We start from the raw sequence: 18,751 nt of genomic DNA on the forward strand, positions 1-18,751 counted from the left end.
CAAACAGCTGATGAAAGCGATACAAGTAAGGAGTAAGCGTTATTATGAATTATGGATTGGTATTTTGGACAGAAGTGACCGTTTAAAGCCAAAACGCCTCGATGGATTTGTTTCTTACAAACACTCACCTTTTCACTTCACAAGACATTGAATTGGAGTCATGTGGATTACTGTTTGATTATTGTGATGTTTTTATCAACTTTTTGGACTCTCATTATAATGGCACCCATTCACTGCAGATGATGCATTGGTGAGCAATATAATGCTACATTTCACAAATCTGTTCGGTGAACAAACAAGCTCATCTACATCCTGGATGGCCTGTGGGTGAGTACATTTTTGGCAAATTTTCATTTTTGAGTGCCCTCTTGCTTTAAAACATTTGCTTACTCTCTCTCTCTCTCTTTTTAAGTTTTCTCTCTCCCAATCTTTAAGATTGGCCTTGTACATCTACTGCAAAACATTCCCAGGAAATGATTGTGATACAGCAGCATTGAATAGAAGAACAATGATTCGTGTCAGCGTTCAGTGATCTATGTCAGCATTACAGTTGATATATTTAGAAAAATAACCGTAACATCGTGATTTCCACAGTACTGGTGGGCGCTTATGTTCCCAGCAAGCACTTCGACATGAATAAAGCTTTCTTTTTCATTTGCTGTTGCTTTTGTTATCACTTTTATTTCCTTGTTTTGTAATATAAACAGTCCGGTTTTGTATGCTGAGCGTTAATGTGTATCTGTCTTGTTAACAACCAGAAACAACAACCGCTCACCATAATTTGTTTTGACAGAAACATTACCTAGCCTTATTGATTCCACAGTAAATTGCGTAATAGTTCATTGTGTTGTATGAAACAATTGTTAAATCTAGCAAAAACCCTGTCAGTTTTTAAACTGTTGCGTCACCACATGTAAATATAGCTTAATTTTAGTCCCCTCACTACGCACAGCTTTCTTAACCCTCATATGTCGACAATTGCTTTATTAATCTCTTACTTTTTGCTGTAGATCCTTTTAATAAGCCTCGCTGACGTAACCAACACATTACTCTGGTGAAAAAAACAGCATATGCTGGTTAGGTAGGTTTTGATGCTGGTTTAAGCTGGTCCTTTGCTGGTTTATGCTGGTCCTTAGCTGGTCCTTTGCTGGTTTTTGCTGGTCATGTTGCTGGTCAAGGACCAGCATGAACCAGCAAAGGACCAGATATTACAGAAGCTTTATCCGTCTGTCACACCAGAAATGTGACTAACATCTTAGCATCCTAGTAATTTCTGCTTAATGTCATTTTGACCCCACTACACTGTAGGGGAAAACATCTAGCAGCAGTGCTCCTTTGTTTCAAAGCACTGTAGATTCGTTGCTCCATGGATCCCGCATCAGACCTGACATCGTATTGCACGCGTTGATTTTATTCCTTCACTTTTATTCCTTCCGAAACCAGTGTAACATACCAGCATATGAATTCATTAAGAAGCAGATTCGTTCATCGGATATATTTACATGTTCTCTAGTGTGAGAGCGCATCTCTCTGCCCCTCCTCCCAGTGAGGTGCTGCGGGGAGATCCGCGGACCAATGGAAACGCGAGGCTGGGACAGAGGGAATCCTGAGCGCTGCTGTCAGGATCTCAAACAGCGGCGAGTAACGGACCGTCCGCACACGCACCGAACCGAACCCTCGGCCCGGAGGAATATTGAATATTATCAGTACGGGAATGCGAGTGTGACCTGCTAACTTTAACGCAAGGTAAGCAGAATGCGGATGCGTTTATAATCCATTGCATGCACTGCGTGGTTTTATTAGGTTATTTTTTGAGTCCTGTAAGTTAAAAGCTGGATATAACATGCAAATATCCATTGGAAGCTGTCACAGTGCACATGGACCCAGCTTTATAAGCATGCTTTCGATGTTAGGGGTATTGGTTATGCCTCAGAGGATATGTTACCCATGCTGGAAGCACATCCTGATGGGGTTTCTTTGTGCATGACAAGACATGTTTAAATTTTTTTAAGACGACTAGTGGGTCATCTTGAGCACCTGTACTAAATGATCCTCTCCACCTGGTTTTATTTCACAAGACCTTTGCGGCTGTGACAACTTGACAGCACTTGGAAGTTTTGTCACGGAGCACTGGAGCGCTTTGAGGGCTGAACGGGGACCTCTGAACCTTGGAGCAACTTAAGTTAATGAATAATTGACTGCTGACTGTGAAAGCAAGTCCTGGACAAGGATGCGCTAAACGGTATCACACTCTGTGGTGGATGTTAAAGGTACGCAGATTGAGCTAGACTGTATAGGTTAGTGGTTTTGTCATATGCATATGTGACCTGGATGAAATCATGTGATTCTGTGAAAAGGCATTGATTAAAAATTGTCTCCTCGCCCAGTTCGTTGCACGAAAGCTATGGGCCGTGTAAGTGGAGAGTTAATGAACTCGTTTGATTTAGGATCTAAAAAAGGCTTGGTGGGTGTGTTTTTCAGGGTCTTCAAGCCAAGGCAAGCTCATATGAACAGCTATCATCACTGTTTTCCATATCACAGGTGCATATAGTTTAATTCAAGAGAAGTGGGTTAAAATATGATAAACGTGTCACGAGATCATTCACATTGATCTGTTGTTTGATGTCTTGATGTTACTGGCTTGCCAGTGTACTGTGTAGTTTCTGCAGCCTGAGCAGAGGCGAATTCAATAAGTAGGTTAACTAACTGCTCATTGACTCAATTATATTTCGCCCTTATTTAGAAAAATGACACGTGAACAGCTATGTTTGATTCATTTCGCTCTGCTGGCATAGAGGCTTTTGCTTGGGGGGAAAAGAGAAGATACACCTAATTGTTAAGAAGGAAAAAAGGGATCAGAGCTAATTATGCCAAGATAAACGCTTTGGTTATTTATATCCTCCAAATCCGTTTAATTCTTCTCATTGTCAAAAAAAGCCTGAGATAATGGAAGCGTATTTATGAGTACACGATTATGTGTTTTATCTAATGTAAAGTCTGGCGGGTGGGATTTTTTTCAGCATTGGAATGCTTCTATTTTTCAAGTTACTTGCTAATTAAAGTTCATTCTATTATAGGCAAATGAGAGCAAAAGGGTTTAATTTAGGTTTGAGACGGCGCGGAGCAAGCAAATGTCTTTGCTGTTGACTCTTCCTCCCTTAACAATAGAGCATTGCCTTAACACTTCTGCCCTGCCTATTTATAAAGGAAGCCTTTTGGGAGTTACACTGCAGGCTATCTGCCTGTCCATTTTTATTTTGACCACCACTGTGAAGTTTGTAGTAGCTAAACAGACTCACGCTCTCAAGGCACAGAATGGTTCCTTCAGCGTTTTCACACATATTCATGTAAGACCTCATCTTTACTCGGATTCAGAGAGTAGTTATCCCCTCTGAGATTCCTCCTCTAGCTTCTGATTCCTCTTGATTTAACTCAAGCACAACTGCGTAGCCGTATCCAGACACACTGATTATGAAGAGTTTCTGCAATGAGGCTGTGGATTTATACATTAGGCCTTATTTACAGTATGAGCAGAATGAACTATTCGAGGGTGGTTCTGACTTTAAGGGGTCATGACATGGATTTTTTTTATTTTATTTTAATATGTTCCTTGAGGTTTACTTATAATGTTAATACAGTTAATACAATATCAACTCTCATTCTGCCCCTCTATCTGAAACGAGCTGATTTTAAGGGGCGTGTCCTTTAAGGCTTCTCAGTAATCGACCACTGTTATGACTGGCTAATGTCATTGCATAGGAAACAATATCAACGCCCCCTCGCTATTGCATGTGAGTGTTTTGACAGCATGATAAAAAAACCTGTCATTTCCAGACAAAGCATTATGGAATCATTTACTTACCATTTGTGATGCAGCTGCAGTCAGATGTTGTACCGCTTCATATTTCAACAAATGTTTCTTTGTGAACTCTCCATGACACTGCGCCTCGTCTACAAAACAAAATACTCAAAAATTATCTGGCATAATCCAGGATGCCATTAAAAATAAACTATCCAGTTGTTCCTTATGCTAGATCCTTTTGATATCTGTACAAAGACGCGAACGAGCTGTTTAAACCAAACGCGCCAAAGCGCACGTTCTTTCACTCTATTTGTCCTATTGATGACAGACTCATGTGCGTTGACTGTCAGATAGCGGCAGTGATTGTAATTTCTATTTGTTTTTGACACAGTGCGACACTCACATTTAGTGTATTCCAGCGATCAGTCGTTAAGCGACTGAACGGCAGTGGGCGCGGCCTATGATGAGAAGATGACTATTCGTCGATGCCTTGCTTTGGAGGCAGTGTTTATGCAAATTTTGTGCCTGGGTGACAGCGCCTTGCACCTCAGATCCAAACGAGCCATTTTTGGTGCTTGATTTAGTAATTGCTTTGTTTATAATGAGGAGGACATTTAGGCTATGAATCTTGCAGGATGTTTTAATGGTACAAAGACCTCTTATACAAAAATTGCACACCTGCTGTCAACACAGTGTGTAAGCGGGGCATAAAACTTCTGGGGAGAGTGCAAGGTCCGTATACGCGGAACCAGAGCATCCCAAACATGCTCAATGGGTGACATGTCCGGTGAGTTTGCTGGCCATGCAAGAACTGAGATGTTTTCAGATGTTTTCAGCTTCCAGGAATTGTGTACAGATCATTGCAACATGGGACCGTGCATTATCATGCTGCAACATGATAATGGTCGTGGATGAATGGCACAACAATGGGCCTCAGGATCTCATCACGGTATCTCTGTGCATTCAAAATGCCATCTATAAAATGCACCTGTGTTCGTTGTTCATAACATACGCCTGCCCATAACATAACCCCATTGCCACCATGGGCCACTCGATCCACAACGTTGACATCAGCAAACCGCTCACCCACACAACGCCATACACGCTGTCTGCCATCTGCCCTGTACAGTGAAAACCGGGATTCGTCTGTGAAGAGAACACCTCTCCAAAGTGCCAGATGCCATTGAATGTGAGCATTTGCCCACTTAAGTTAGTTACGATGACAAACTGCGGTCAGGTCGAGACCCCAATGAGGATGACGAGCATGCAGATGAGCTTCCCTGAAACAGTTTCTGACAGTTTGTGCAGAAATTCTTTGGTTATGATACATCAACCACCTCTTCAGCAGCTGTCTGGGTGGCTGGTTTAATTTTTTTGGTCGAAACTGACCATATTCTTAAAATGTTAGTTAAAACGAAAACAACGAATTGCTCACCTGCTGTCAACACAGTGTGTAAGCGGGGCATAAAACCTGAGTGGGGAGAGTGCAAGGTCCATTTTACATGCCAGTTACTCATATTTGTTTAAACATTTATGTTCCACAAAGTGATCTGTACTCATTGTGCCATATAAGACCACTTTCACTCTGGCACACAATAAACTAGATTGAGGATCCCATTTTGCATTTTGGTTATCAATAAAGGAGTTTACTGGGTGCTTTATGAGCCAGTCATGAATATAAAAGGGAACATATACGTTCAGAACATTTTCTTTGGCTTATATAATTAGGTTCAGTAAAGAATGCTCTACTTCTCAAGAAGTATTTTTAGCTGTATGGGTTTTTTTTAGTTACTATATGGTTCTTTGGAGAAAAAGTTGTATGTTCTTCAGATCAGCATGTTGGTTTCTGGGCTATTTAAAGCATCAGATGGTTTTCAAATGTAGGGGTTTTCAACTTATTACTGCTAAGGATTTTGAAGAGACCCACTGACTAAAATATAAATAATCTGTTTATATATTTATGTATAAAGGCATTTTATTTTATTTTATTTTATTTTATTTTTGCTTTACATTGAAGTCAAAACCAGTTATTGAACATTATCTGGAAAATATTTTATTAGTTTAACAAATTTTCAAATGCTAAGGATTTTGAAGAGTACTGACTAAATAAAATATAAAATTATATTATATTATATTATATTATATTATAATATATACAAGTTTTTTTTTTTTTTTTTTATAAATTTTTATAACCCAATAATAAAACATTCATCAAGTTTGAAAATAGAGGATGGAAAGGTCTTTACAGAACAGTGATGTCAGGCTGTAGTACAGTTTTGGATCTGTCATTGCCTTTATTTTTAAGAGTGCATATGAGAGAGCGTTAACATTTGCAGTAAAGGTGCTGCCATTTTGCCTGATGATGTGGTTGCTTTTCTGTATGATTAAGACTTGCTATTCTGGGTGGTGGGAATGGCTCTGATCAGCTTTGCCAATGACTAAGTGCCATTCATAGACACATGAGGAGTTGGCAGGCATTGTTTGAGTGGTAAGTAATTATTATAATCACGCTGGTGGTCTGTTGTAAGGGTCTGTCAGGAAAAGACAGAAGAAAATAATTCTGATTGCTCTACGGAAATTCATAAAAAGAATTGACCAAGATTGTAAACGGAGCTCCCTGGTATGTTAAAAAAGAAAAGAGCTGATTAGTTGAATGGATAATCCATAATGGAAATGATCACGTACAGCAGTGAATATTATCTAACATTTTGATGGTCTTCAAAACCTATTTGTCTATACCAAAAAAAGGAAAAGCGAAACACACATGAGCCGCTAGAGGAAAAAAAAATGATGTAATATGTGGAAAGATCTGATTTAAAGTAAGCATCAAACGAGTCCAATGCATCAGGGCACATCAATACATGGCTGGAAGCTTAAAGACGCAGTGGATAATTGGCACAGATGTATCTGCATGGAGAAAACAAATTACATTTTTGTCCATTCGTTTTGATATTCTCTCTGATCTCGTCCTGCATCGGCCCGTTTTGCCCCACCGACCCGTCCCGGCTAAGCAGCGGACGCTTGTGCGCAAACCTAGCAGGCTTTAGCTGGGCTAACTGAGTACTGCAGTGCTCCTGAAGCACAGTGCAGAGAAACAGGCACATCAGAGGAAGACTGGAGAGCAAAGTGAATGGAGAACGAGTGCAGAGAGTGTAGAAGGGTGGGGAATACTGTAGAAGAGTGAAACATGGCTCTGCGTGATTGTTGTTGCTGTTGCACAAGCTTTGCATACTCTAAACATATTACCATATTTGCATTCACTGAATTATGGAGATTGAGAGTGATTATGTGCGTTTGTGTGCATGCACGTGTCGGGTTTTCTACACCTTCTCTCTGTTCGCTCTGCAAATGGTCTGGATTTTATAAATGGTTTTAATCATGGATCAATAGACTTATGAGAGGATATGCTCATCGCTCTAATTATGTTGTTATTATGAGATCTGCCCTGCACTCATGGTCTGAACCCTGTTTCACCTGAATCTCAGACTGCAGCTCAGAAATATGATTATAACTGTCCCAAAGGGCTCTCTGGCGTCTGTTTAATACACAGTGGGGTTTAGAAGTCTGAGACCGCTAGTAAAGATGCTTGTGTTTTTGATTAATTTCTAATTTAATGCATTGCAAATGATTTACATGATTGTCCTAAACAGACGCAACATAATAAAGCAACAAATGCTAAAAGCTATATATATTCCATGTTTTTATCATTACCAACCATGACAAACAACAGGATATACTGTTGTTTTCCAGGTTTGTACTTCTGTAGCACTGCACTGGCATATATATATATATATATATATATATACACACACACACACACTTTCTGGTCCTTGAATCTGATTGGCTGAGAGGAGTGTGATATTCTAGTGATAACAGAACTCCAACCATTTCACCATTTGTATCACTCTGCTTGTGGTATTTCTCACAGTGAGCGTCATGGCGGATACCCAAATGCACTATAATTTTATAAATAATTCTGTTTTTGTGCCACAGAATGTAGTTTTAAGAGATTTTTAGGTGAGAATATACTTGTTTAGACGTCAAATATGTGGTTTGTTAATAAAGATAACGTCTATTTGAAAATTTTCTTCAATGTTTTTGGACATGTGAGCTCTAGGACGTCAGCAGGCGGTTAAACATGAGATATAATTCATTGTGGGTAAATCTAACATGGCAGTCTTTGAGATAAAGAATGAATGCTGTATCACACTTGCTCAAGCTATATCTCTCTCACAATACTCTACATAATACAGTGAGTTTTTAATACAGTAATAGAGTAACTTTCAATAAAGCAACTTAGCGTTCCTTCATTACTAGTTCTAAAGTGACGTTTTTGAATTAGTAACCAAGGCTTGGGCTGAGCTGTTAAACTGTCACCTTGAGATTTGAATCTGTTGCGGAAAGAAGTAGTTTACACAAAAGATGTTTTTTAAAGACACTGTGTTGTTTCCTATGTATTTACACACTCATGCCGTTGAACTGTTGTATAAACGCAATATCACACTCATAGCTGTGAGATATGGATGTATATTGGCACGCTTTGATTATCTACAGCAAATCACAGCCGTCCCGACATAGGCCTACAGCCATATCGCACTGCTGCTCGTGTGATATTGCTCATATATAAGGATTAATCATGATAACATTGTTGCCTGGGTAGCCCCACCCACAGTAAAATCTCATTGGTCCAAAATCCTGCTCTGCAAAACTATATATGGCAACTTAACGTGTGATATTAATGGAGTGTCAGACTTTTGAACCTCACTGTAGTTTAACCATTTTCCCAAGCTTGTGGTGTAAAGCTTTTATGGAGGTTTTTCCTCAGCTGTTGACAAGGATGATTGGAAAGATCAGAGAAAGAAGGGGAAGTGGAAATAAAGAGAAGTGAGCAGGAGATGAAACGTAAGAGCGCGTTGGAAAAAGATGGATTGAGAAGGAGAAAGATTGCCTCAATGACTCCGAATGAAGGGATGACATGTTGAAGTAGATGAATGAATGATTGAGGAGAGCAGGGAGAGAGAGGGCACAAGGAGAGATGGGAAAAATCATAGAAATGAGCAGACCCAAGATGGTCCTGCTGCAGTCTCGTTCACCATTTAATTTCCTGTCTTTTCCCTTGGCCTCCCTCCCTGTTTTCTAACCAGGCCATGACAGCACCACATGCAGGCTTTGGGATGAGTTTGCACTGGGATTTAAATAGATAATGGCGGCCTAACGGTTGTTGGCTGATGAATTATTCACTGGAACCTCAAGATATTGTTGTGCGGCATCACTGATGACATACGCCAACTCTCAAGTTTGCAATATTGATGTTGTGGAAGATTCCTCCATTTTGGTTTACGCAACAACTCTGCAATGAAAATGGTGCTGGTTGGTTTTTATGTATTTGTCTTCTGAGTTGCTTCTTCAGGTGAAGAGATGTGTTGTTAATAAAGGAGTTGATCACTCTGTAGCTGCCGTAAGCATGCTGGGCCTCATACACCTATGAGAACTCCTGGGTAATTAATACTGCCAGTTACTGACAGCCGCATGGAGATATGGAGACGAAGCTTTAAACAGCCACTAGGCCGTTTAGTAAGTGGGAATGCAGTATGCTGGCAGTGGAATATTTGATTTCCTTTGTTATTCAATAAATATATTCCTTGAGGTCTTGCCTTCTTTCTCCCTTTTTTACACACACAATGGGAGTAGTTGTCACTTTGTTTTACTTCACTGATTATTTCTCAGGGTAGGTTTATTGTTTGCCAATCAATTCCTGTAAAGGCACATGTGTTAAGGTCCAGCTACAAAAATGTTGTTGATCACATATTTCAGTGTCAGGCTATCTAGATAGATAGATAGATAGACAGATAGACAGATACATTTTTCATTATAATCAAATTGACTGTACAAGTAATTTCAACTTCAGTTCCAAAAAGTTATATTAAACTGACTGAATGTTGTATATCTTAATAAATAAAATTAAAATTGTTTGAAATTATTTTGATGAGTTATGAAAAGTAATGGAAAATAGCAATTAAACAAAATGTTATAGTACATCAACAATAAATATTTAATATATAATACACTGTTACTGTACAGATAGTTTGTACATTTTTGGTAGACACAAACAACATTGTGTTGTGTTCCATGTTGCACTGCTGTTGGTTCAGCCTACTGTTTCTTCTGACAGGCTTGTCATGGAGGAGGTGCAAGATGTTGTCCATGATGGTCAAATTAATTTGGACTTCATTTTGCACTCGTCCACCACCTCCAGTGGGTCTAGGTCCTCTGTCCTAATGACAGAGCCTGCCTGCCTGTTTTTTTTCAGCATGTTGTCTTCTCAGGCAACTGAGAAGACAACTGTACACAACACACAGTACATGACTAATGGAATACATTTTAACCATTTTTTTAAAAGAAGGAGGTTATGATTTTTTGGTTTTAAAAGCGTTTAAAGGCACAGTATGTAATTTTTCCACTAGAGGGCACATATTCAAAACAACGAGACAAAGGCTTAGTTTGATGACGCAGTGATTGTGCGTGGAATCATGGTTGTCGTCTTCATTCCCACAGCCTATGCAATCCGACGGGACTCAGGCAGAAATCATGTTCTTGTATTGAAGATTTAGTAACGTCACTGTAGTATGAGGCAGGATTGAGCTGAAAGCCGTGGAAGCAAAATGAGGCCGTTGGAGTGATTGCTAATGAGAGACGAGTGTGACACATGGCGCGAAAGCAACAGAGCTTTTATTATGCCACAGTTGACCGCTTCCATTCTTTCCAGTCCTGCGTATGTGGGGTAAAGCAGTGCTGTTTTATCATACTAGATACGTTTGAAGTTTCTTTGGTGTTTCCATGTTTTCTACAAAATAAATCCAGAAATCAAGGGTGTCATTATGCCATTAGCAGGCAATGAAATGACAAGGGATGGGTCACTAGTTAAAATTGCTTATTTCTCTGGATTTAAACATTCTTGGAAACATTTGGGACAAGACAACAAAATATATGGGTCATTCTATAATTGTAGGTACATCTCATGTACGTTAAGTATATTTTTAATATATGTTCATCAGTATAAAGCCCCAATGCTTAATTTTGTAGTACACACTACTATATGTTGAAAAAGCCATATCTTTTGTTCAAAAATGATGTTCATATCACATACAACCCTGGTATTCAGCTGTACGATTTTGTAAAGTCGCTCATTCTACTTTGCATTTAAGTATGAAAATGATATTTCTAAACATACCATATCCTTAGTAGTTCTAGGCTTCCATGTTGAGGATAGGCCCAAAACACACAAAAAAAAGTTAACTAAGTTACCTGTCAACTGTGTTACCCAGTAAAGGTAACAGGGAGGACAGCAGCAAACAGATGGTATTTTATGCACATATTCCTACAGATCACCTTAAAGGGGTCATCGGATACTAAGTTTACTTTAACATGTTGTTTGAACATTAATGTGTGTTGGCAGTGTATGTAGAAATCTACCCTATAATGACAAAAATCCATGCAGTGGTTTTTAATTAATCTGTAAAAATAATATTCTCTTTTTCAAATCAAGCCATTGAGGTGTTGTGTTGCTGGATGTAATAATGAGCTTCACTTACAGCAGAAGTGAGTATAAGGGATTTTTTATGAATCTTTGCGATCGCCTTTCCTAATAATGTGCTAGTTAGCAAGTTTAGCGGCTAAACACAAACCGCTAAATGCGATGATAAAATGTTCTGAAAAATGTTCAATTGTAGTGTTGCGAAGCTATGAGAATACTTTTCGCTCACAAAGAAAACAAAAATAACTTTATTCAACTATTTCTTTTCTTCCACATCAAACTCACAACGCACGTTTACGAGAGTGGCACAACAAGATTTTATTTAGTTTTGTTAAAAGCAACCATTGGTTTTGCTTTTGAATTGCCAGTCATAATCTCCACCTTGAATTGAGCATCACATAACTTTTTTTTCCCTTCTTCTTCTTCTTTTTTTAATACACTCAGAGACTAAGGCTACTGGACTATGAATTTCTGAAGGCAGAAATGAAATGTCACCACATTTATCCAGAACAGCCAACAAGACTTTCCTTTTCAGCAACCTGTCAGGGATGTGATTTTTCACAATTTACTCCTGCTTCAGACACTTTAGCTGCCAGGCAGCTTAACGGACAAAGCTGGGGATAGTTTTCACTTTTTTCCTCTCGATATGGCAGTTGTCAAGTTGTTGAACCTACCATTAAACCAGAGAGATAAATGGAGTCAGATAGCAGCCATTCTTTCTACTTCAAAGTAAAGTTTAGTATAGGGCTCAAGTCTACCACTGTGACTGATTTGCTTGGTTGAACAACACTTACTCAACTCTTTTATTTACAAGAAAGTGTGCAGTAATACCACCAGCAGTATAGCGACACCGAGACCATAGCATAACCGAGATTATGTTTATTACCTCCACCCTCGGTGCTGCCGAGAATGCCGAGGTCATATAAAAAGACGCCCCTATTAGTAACAGGCACCCATAGGCGTGTGGTCTGAAAACACAATAACCTGAAAACCAGCGTGACCTTCTCCCTGGGGCGAGGGGCCTGTCAATCCCAATATGGGTTGCGGCAGCTCTGTTTACCAGCCAGCTGATTGAAGCTGAGGTCCTACATGAATAGCCAATGATGGAACTAATGGGACCTCACCTTCAGGAAGGTTGCACACAGAAGCTAATTCAACCTGTCAAGAAGGCAAATAAGGAAGATAAGGTGTGTGCTCTGGAAACAGAAAGCGAGGGAAAAGTTTGCCATTTCATTGCCCATTCTGAATTGGTAAAAGACAAGATTCATGGAGCCTGTCCAACCACTCAAAGCTGTTTTCCTAGTTCAGATGGAGAAGCAAACGCAGATAGAAGGTTCGCTTTGCTGTTCTATCTGTGCCTGCCAGACTTTTCAGGAGAAGGCCCCTGGGGCTACTTTCTTGTTGTTTTGTGAGCTCTTGGGCTTTTCTGTCAGACAGTTGAGACTGAGAGTGATGAGAGCGGTATTAGGAGTGTGTGTGTTTGATTGCTGTTTGATTAGGAAAGATGCTGAGTCACAGTGGGACAGCTTTCACGGGGTGGTCGTTCGGCGACTGAACACCAGTAAGTAGCGCAGTCTATGATTTCAAGTGATCTAACTGGAACAGTTATGATGAGCACTCGGTTGTGATGATCTCCCCATCTTACAATCACACACATTTTTCCTCACAGTCAAACACTCCACATGATTGCAAGGGATCCGTGTCCTTCACATTCGTGACATTCTCTGGAGGGTATTTCTCACAGCTGAAACGTTAGTTGCTGTTGTTGTTCCATACAAATGCTTTAGACACTGAAGAACTGTTACTGTTACTTGTCAGGTTTATTCGTTTTTCCCATTCACTCACACATACTGAAGGTTGCGTGTGTCTGCCTCAGCTTTAAGAGAACATTTAAAGATATAAAGTCACAAATTTTGAAAAACAGATGCACTCGGGAGAAACAAAGTCACAATAATGAGGAACAAAGTTGCATTTAGTCACATTGTGAGATATAGTCGCAATTTATGTTTTTTCTTGCGCTGAGGTAGGAAAAGGCCTCTATACACACCAAAACACTCTTTATCTGGAAAATATCCTATTCCCTACTTGCTCTCTTGCTCAACTTTTTTGAAAGAAATGCTGCTTTTGTTAGGGACAAACTGTACTGAGTTTAAAGTTATATAACAAAAACTGCATAAGAAAAGTGATTTTGATTTTAGGAAACACTTCGAATGTAGGTTTTAAACTTTACTTGTCTGACTTGAAGTAGACTTTACATTGCATTCACTTCATGAGAGCAGCCACTTTATATTTCATTTCTATTTTCAAAGAGGCTAAGGCAGGTTAAGTGATGTGTTTAAGGGAGCAGCAGTTACACCTGCATATCTAGGTCAAAAGTCTGCTGCCGTGACCTCCCTGTATGTCTCGGAGCTAGGCTTTTACAGTCCTTTTAAGAGCAAAGACAAATTTTATTGAGAGTTTGTTTCATCAGAAACTGCAGGGGTGAGTCCCAAATGAAAACCCGAGAGTTGATAGTAACGCATTTTGTCTGAGGAGACAAGAACAAAAATACAAAGAAATCAGCATGTTAGAAGGATTGTGTAACACTGAAGACTAAAGTAATGGCTGCTGAAAATTCAGCTTTCTATCTACAGTTGAGATCAAAAGTTTATACACCTTGCAGAATCTGCAAAATGTTAATTATTTCTTCAAAATAAGAGGGATCATACAAAATGCATGTTATTTTTTATTTAGTACAGACCTGAATAGAATGTTTTACATTAAAAAGACGTTTACACATAGTCCACAAGAGAAAATTGTAGTTGAATTTATAAGAACGACCTCGTTCAAAAGTTTACATACGCTTGATTCTTAATACTGTGTTGTTACCTGATTGATCCACAGCTGATCTTTTGTTTGTTTGTTTGTTTTAGTGATAGTTGTTCCTTGTTTGTCCTGAACAGTTAAACTGTCCTCTGTTCTTCAAAAAAAGGTCCCACAAATTCTTTGGTTTTTCAGCATTTTTGTGTATTTGAACCCTTTCCAACAATGAGTGTATGATTTTGAGATCCATAGGACAACTGAGGGACTCATATGCAACTATTACAGAAAGTTCAAATGCTCACTGATGCTTCAGAAGGAAGAACAGTGCATTAAAAGCCAGGGGTGTAAACTTTTGAACAGAAAGAAGATGTGTACATTTTTCCTATTTTGCCTAAATCCCTTTTTTTTTTGTCATCTAGTACTGCCCTTCAGAAGCTACAGAAGATACTTACAGAAGACAAAATAAGTTAAATTTACCCTAATCTTAAATTCAAAAAGTTTTCACCCCCAGTCTGTAATGCATCGTTTTTCTTTCTGAAGCATCAGTGAGTATTTGAAACTTCTGTAATAGCTGCATATGAGTCCCTCATTTGTCCTCAGTATAAAAAGATGGATTTCAAAATCATACAGTCATTGTTGGAAAGGGTTCGAATACACAAAAATGCTGAAAAACTGAAATTGTGGGACCTGAAGTATTTTCTGAAGAACAGTGGGCAGTTTAACTGTTCAGGACAAACAAGAGACTCATGAACAACTATCACTAAACAAAAAAAAAAAAAAAAAAAAAAAAAAAACAGCTGTGGATCATTCCGGTAACAACACAGTATTAACAATCAAGCGTATGCAAAATTTTGAACAGGGTCATTTTTATAAATTCAACTATTATTTTCTCTTGTGGATTATATGGAAACATCTTTTATGTGAAATATCTTATTCAGATCAGTACTAAATAAAAAAATAACATGCATTTTGCATGATCCTTCTTATTTTGGTAAAACAATTAACATTTTGCAGATTCTTCAAGGGGTACATAAACTTTTGACCTCAACTGTATATTACAATAGAAATTCAATAATATTTCACAAGACAGTTTTTACTGTTTTTTTTTTTTACTTCAGTGATACACATTTGTTGTGTGTGCTTAAAGGGATAGTTCACCCAAAAATGACTACCTTTCTGGGCTTTGAACATGTCATTTGCATTGCTGTCTATGCAGAGTCAGAACGCTCTCAGATTTCATCAAAAATATCTTAAGTTTTGTTCCGAAGATGATCGAAGGTTTTACAGGTTTGGAACATCATAAAGGTGCGCAATTAATTTTTGAGTGAACTACCCCTTTAACTAGTTTGCCATGTAAATCAAATGAAACCAAAACATGAATTTACATTGGTCTATCAGGGTATTTTGGCTGCTCATTTCGTTAGTCCACCGAATACCACTGTCTTTGTGTAATACAGCACCTTTAGGTAACAGTGCCACAAGAGTCAACAACAATTATGGCTCCTTCCATGTCTTCCTCCCAGCAGTGGTGCTCTGCAGGTGTACACTGCTTCTGGGGGAGTGACTCCATGCGACACAGCAAGACGCTGGGCCAGTGGAGCAGAGTTGTTTCGAGAAGGCAGAGTTAGCTTTGGAGCAGATCAAAGCAGGCAAGCTGGCAGGCACCAGGCAGCAAACAACCCCTCCTTTTCCCAGGCTCCTCTGTGACCGTGAATTACATTGACTAGCTGTATCACCCCAGGCATCGGGGCTCAGTGCATTAGCTGCAGCGCACAAGCAGGAACCCTGCCCCCATGACTCGGCCTAATGGAATATTTTTCCATGCATGCACGCGTAAACCCACGCCAGCTTCAAGCGCAGAACACGCTTATACACACACAAAAACTTGAATGTCCTCTTACTGCTTCACTTGATTTTTTTCAAAGGGTGTAAAATGCTTTGCTACAATTGAACTGACAGTGAAATCAATCCATTGATTATGTAATTTTAACGGTCACGTTTACTATAGTTATAGCACTAATAAAATAAAGCAGTGTCTTATGAAAAATACATTAAGAATCTGGCTGAATTTTCGTATATCACTACCAAGATTTTTTATGTTTTTTAAAGAATTCTCTTCTGCATTTATTTGATCCAAAGTACAGCAAAAGCAGTAATATTGTGAAATATTTTTTACTATTTAAAATAACTGCTTTCTATTTTAATATATTTTAAAATTTATTCCTGTGATCAAATGTACATTTTCAGCATCATTACCAGTCTTCAGTATCATAAAACATTTTTTACTATTATAATGATTATCAATATTTAAAAACTTGAGTAATTTTTTTTTTCAGGATTCATGATGAATAGAATGATCCAAAGATCAGCATGTATCTGAAATAAAAAACTTTTGTAATGTTATACACTATTTTTAATATTATTATTAGTATTACAGAAATTATTTTTTTATATAGCAAGAATTCTTTAAATGATTCAAAAGTGATGATAAACACATTTATATATAATTCTATTCAGCTGTTTTCAACATAATAATAATATAATAATAATATTAATATTAATAATAATAAATGTTTTTGAGCAGCAAATCAGAATATTAGAATGATTTTTGAAGGATCATGTGACTGGAGTAATGATGCTGAAAATTCAGCTTTAAAATCTCATGAATAAATTACATTTTAAAATATATTCAAACAGTTATTTTAAATAGCAAAAATATTTCAAAATGCTACAGCTTTTGCTATACTTTGGATCAAATACATGCAGGCTTGGTGAGCAGTAGAGAATTCTTTAAAAACATTAAAAATCCTACTGTTCAAAAACTTAAAAATTGTTACAATTTCATAATAATAATAATAATAGTTGTTTCACCTATATTTCTAGACTTGTTTCCAGTTGTGAAAATAAGAATCATTAGCGCATTTCAGCCTTTATGATGCATCAGGTAACTATGAAAATATACAAAACTAAAAAAAAAGAAAAGCAAATATATGTTGCTATTCCTCACATACAAGTTTCCATGGAAACGATTTCTTCCCACACAGCCTACATATTAACATACTAATTATTCTGAACATTAGCTAAATTAATAGTCATTATTACACATAAGTAGTCTCAACTCGCAGATCACTAGCCTATATATAAATACATGCTCATTATATGCTACTGTTCCATCCATTTCACGTTTACTCATTCTGTTTGGACCAGTAAATCACAACATAACCAGATCTGCTTCACTCTTGTGCACATCATATCTGTGATATCGTAAATTATGCTTGTGTTTTGACATTAATATCTGTATTTTGCAAAATGCCTTATGGAAGGCACTACATAAATAAAACTTTATGCAATATGACATGCAGGTATTTAATACATCAGCACATGCACAGGACATGGCATCACTGCACTGGCCATTGATTAAAAAGAATAATTTAAAACACTTCAGCCATGCGCCTGATCTCTGCGCTTGCATACTGATGGCGGCAGCAAGAGTGCGGGGCTTATGGGTGTCAGTCTGTAATACTGAAGCCTTACTGCTGAAGTGTGACGGGATATGTGAGCAGCACAGGTAAATAGAGGCTGGTATCCAGCCATGCCTATAGCTGTCCTTCCGTACTTCCCCCTTCCCACACATATCTGTGGCTGACAGGTGCCGCCATGGCTCACGTCCATCACTGGCTGGTTTACCAAAGCACTCTTGCAGGTACATTGTAAATAAATTAGTGTAAATGTATATTCCTGGCTGTTGAAACATAAGTGTGTTCTTGTTTTCTGTTTTCTGCATTTTGAATTCTGCTCTAGCTTCTGTGCTTACTCTTGTAACCCAGTAATATGGTGCTGCAAATATTGTTGACTCTCGTATGATAAATTGCTTGTAAAGTTCCTCATTTGTAAGTCGCTTTGGATAAAATCTCTTGTATTTTTTTACAGATTAACTGTAATAGTGGGCTGTGCTGCTTCTTCGGCTCCCAGCATGCATTGTCATATTAAAAATAAAGGTTTCAAAAGGAGGTTTTCACAGCAATGCCATAAAAGATTTTTTTTAGTTCCACAAAGAAGCTTTTAGTGAACAGTTTTCCACTTTTTTCTTAACATTTTAACATAAAAAAAAAAAAAAAAAAAAAAAAAAAAAAACACGTTTTCCACTATAAAGAACCTTTTGTGGAATGAAAAGTCTCTATGGATGCTCTGTATGGAATAATATATGACAGTAAAGAACCGTTGTTTTTTTTAATATTATGGTGTACATAAGTCATGCAGTTTAGTAGAATTTTCTATTTATTTATTTATTGCTGCTTGTTGGTTTATTGGGCTGCTCTGTTCTCACTTTTCTATTAAATTGTTTAATACAATTAAGCAGAATCGTTCTATAATCTTAATTGTCATTGTTGAGTTTTGATTATATAAATATTTGATTATAAAATATTGTTATTTCTGTTGTATAAAATTGCCACATATAGCTGTTGTAATAAACATTAATTTCGACTTACGCAATTGTTCTTTTTTTTTTAAGGATAAGGATTATTACATTTTTGAATGTAATCATATACAGTTGGATGGTTGCATTCTGTGCAGTCACATGGGTAAATGATAATATTTTAATGGAAATCCCA

The 18,751-nt window shown here is 37.9% G+C and overlaps 1 protein-coding gene across 2 annotated transcripts in view; it reads left to right on the forward strand.

Annotated features, from left to right (window-relative positions):
* The first annotated feature begins 1,604 nt into the window (after positions 1–1,604).
* dlgap3 (discs, large (Drosophila) homolog-associated protein 3) overlaps positions 1,605–18,751 on the forward strand; it is a 205,266-nt gene continuing 188,119 nt past the window's right edge. The window contains exons 1-2 of one of the 2 annotated variants that reach the window (XM_051137251.1): positions 1,605–1,746; positions 2,079–2,270. The gene's annotated coding sequence lies outside the window, so the exon portion shown is untranslated. The remainder of the gene's footprint in view (positions 1,747–2,078; positions 2,271–18,751) is intronic. The other variant, XM_051137250.1, reaches the window with a different exon arrangement.

This window comes from Labeo rohita, chromosome 19, assembly GCF_022985175.1.
Source record: "Labeo rohita strain BAU-BD-2019 chromosome 19, IGBB_LRoh.1.0, whole genome shotgun sequence".
Taxonomy (NCBI): Eukaryota; Metazoa; Chordata; class Actinopteri; order Cypriniformes; family Cyprinidae; genus Labeo; species Labeo rohita.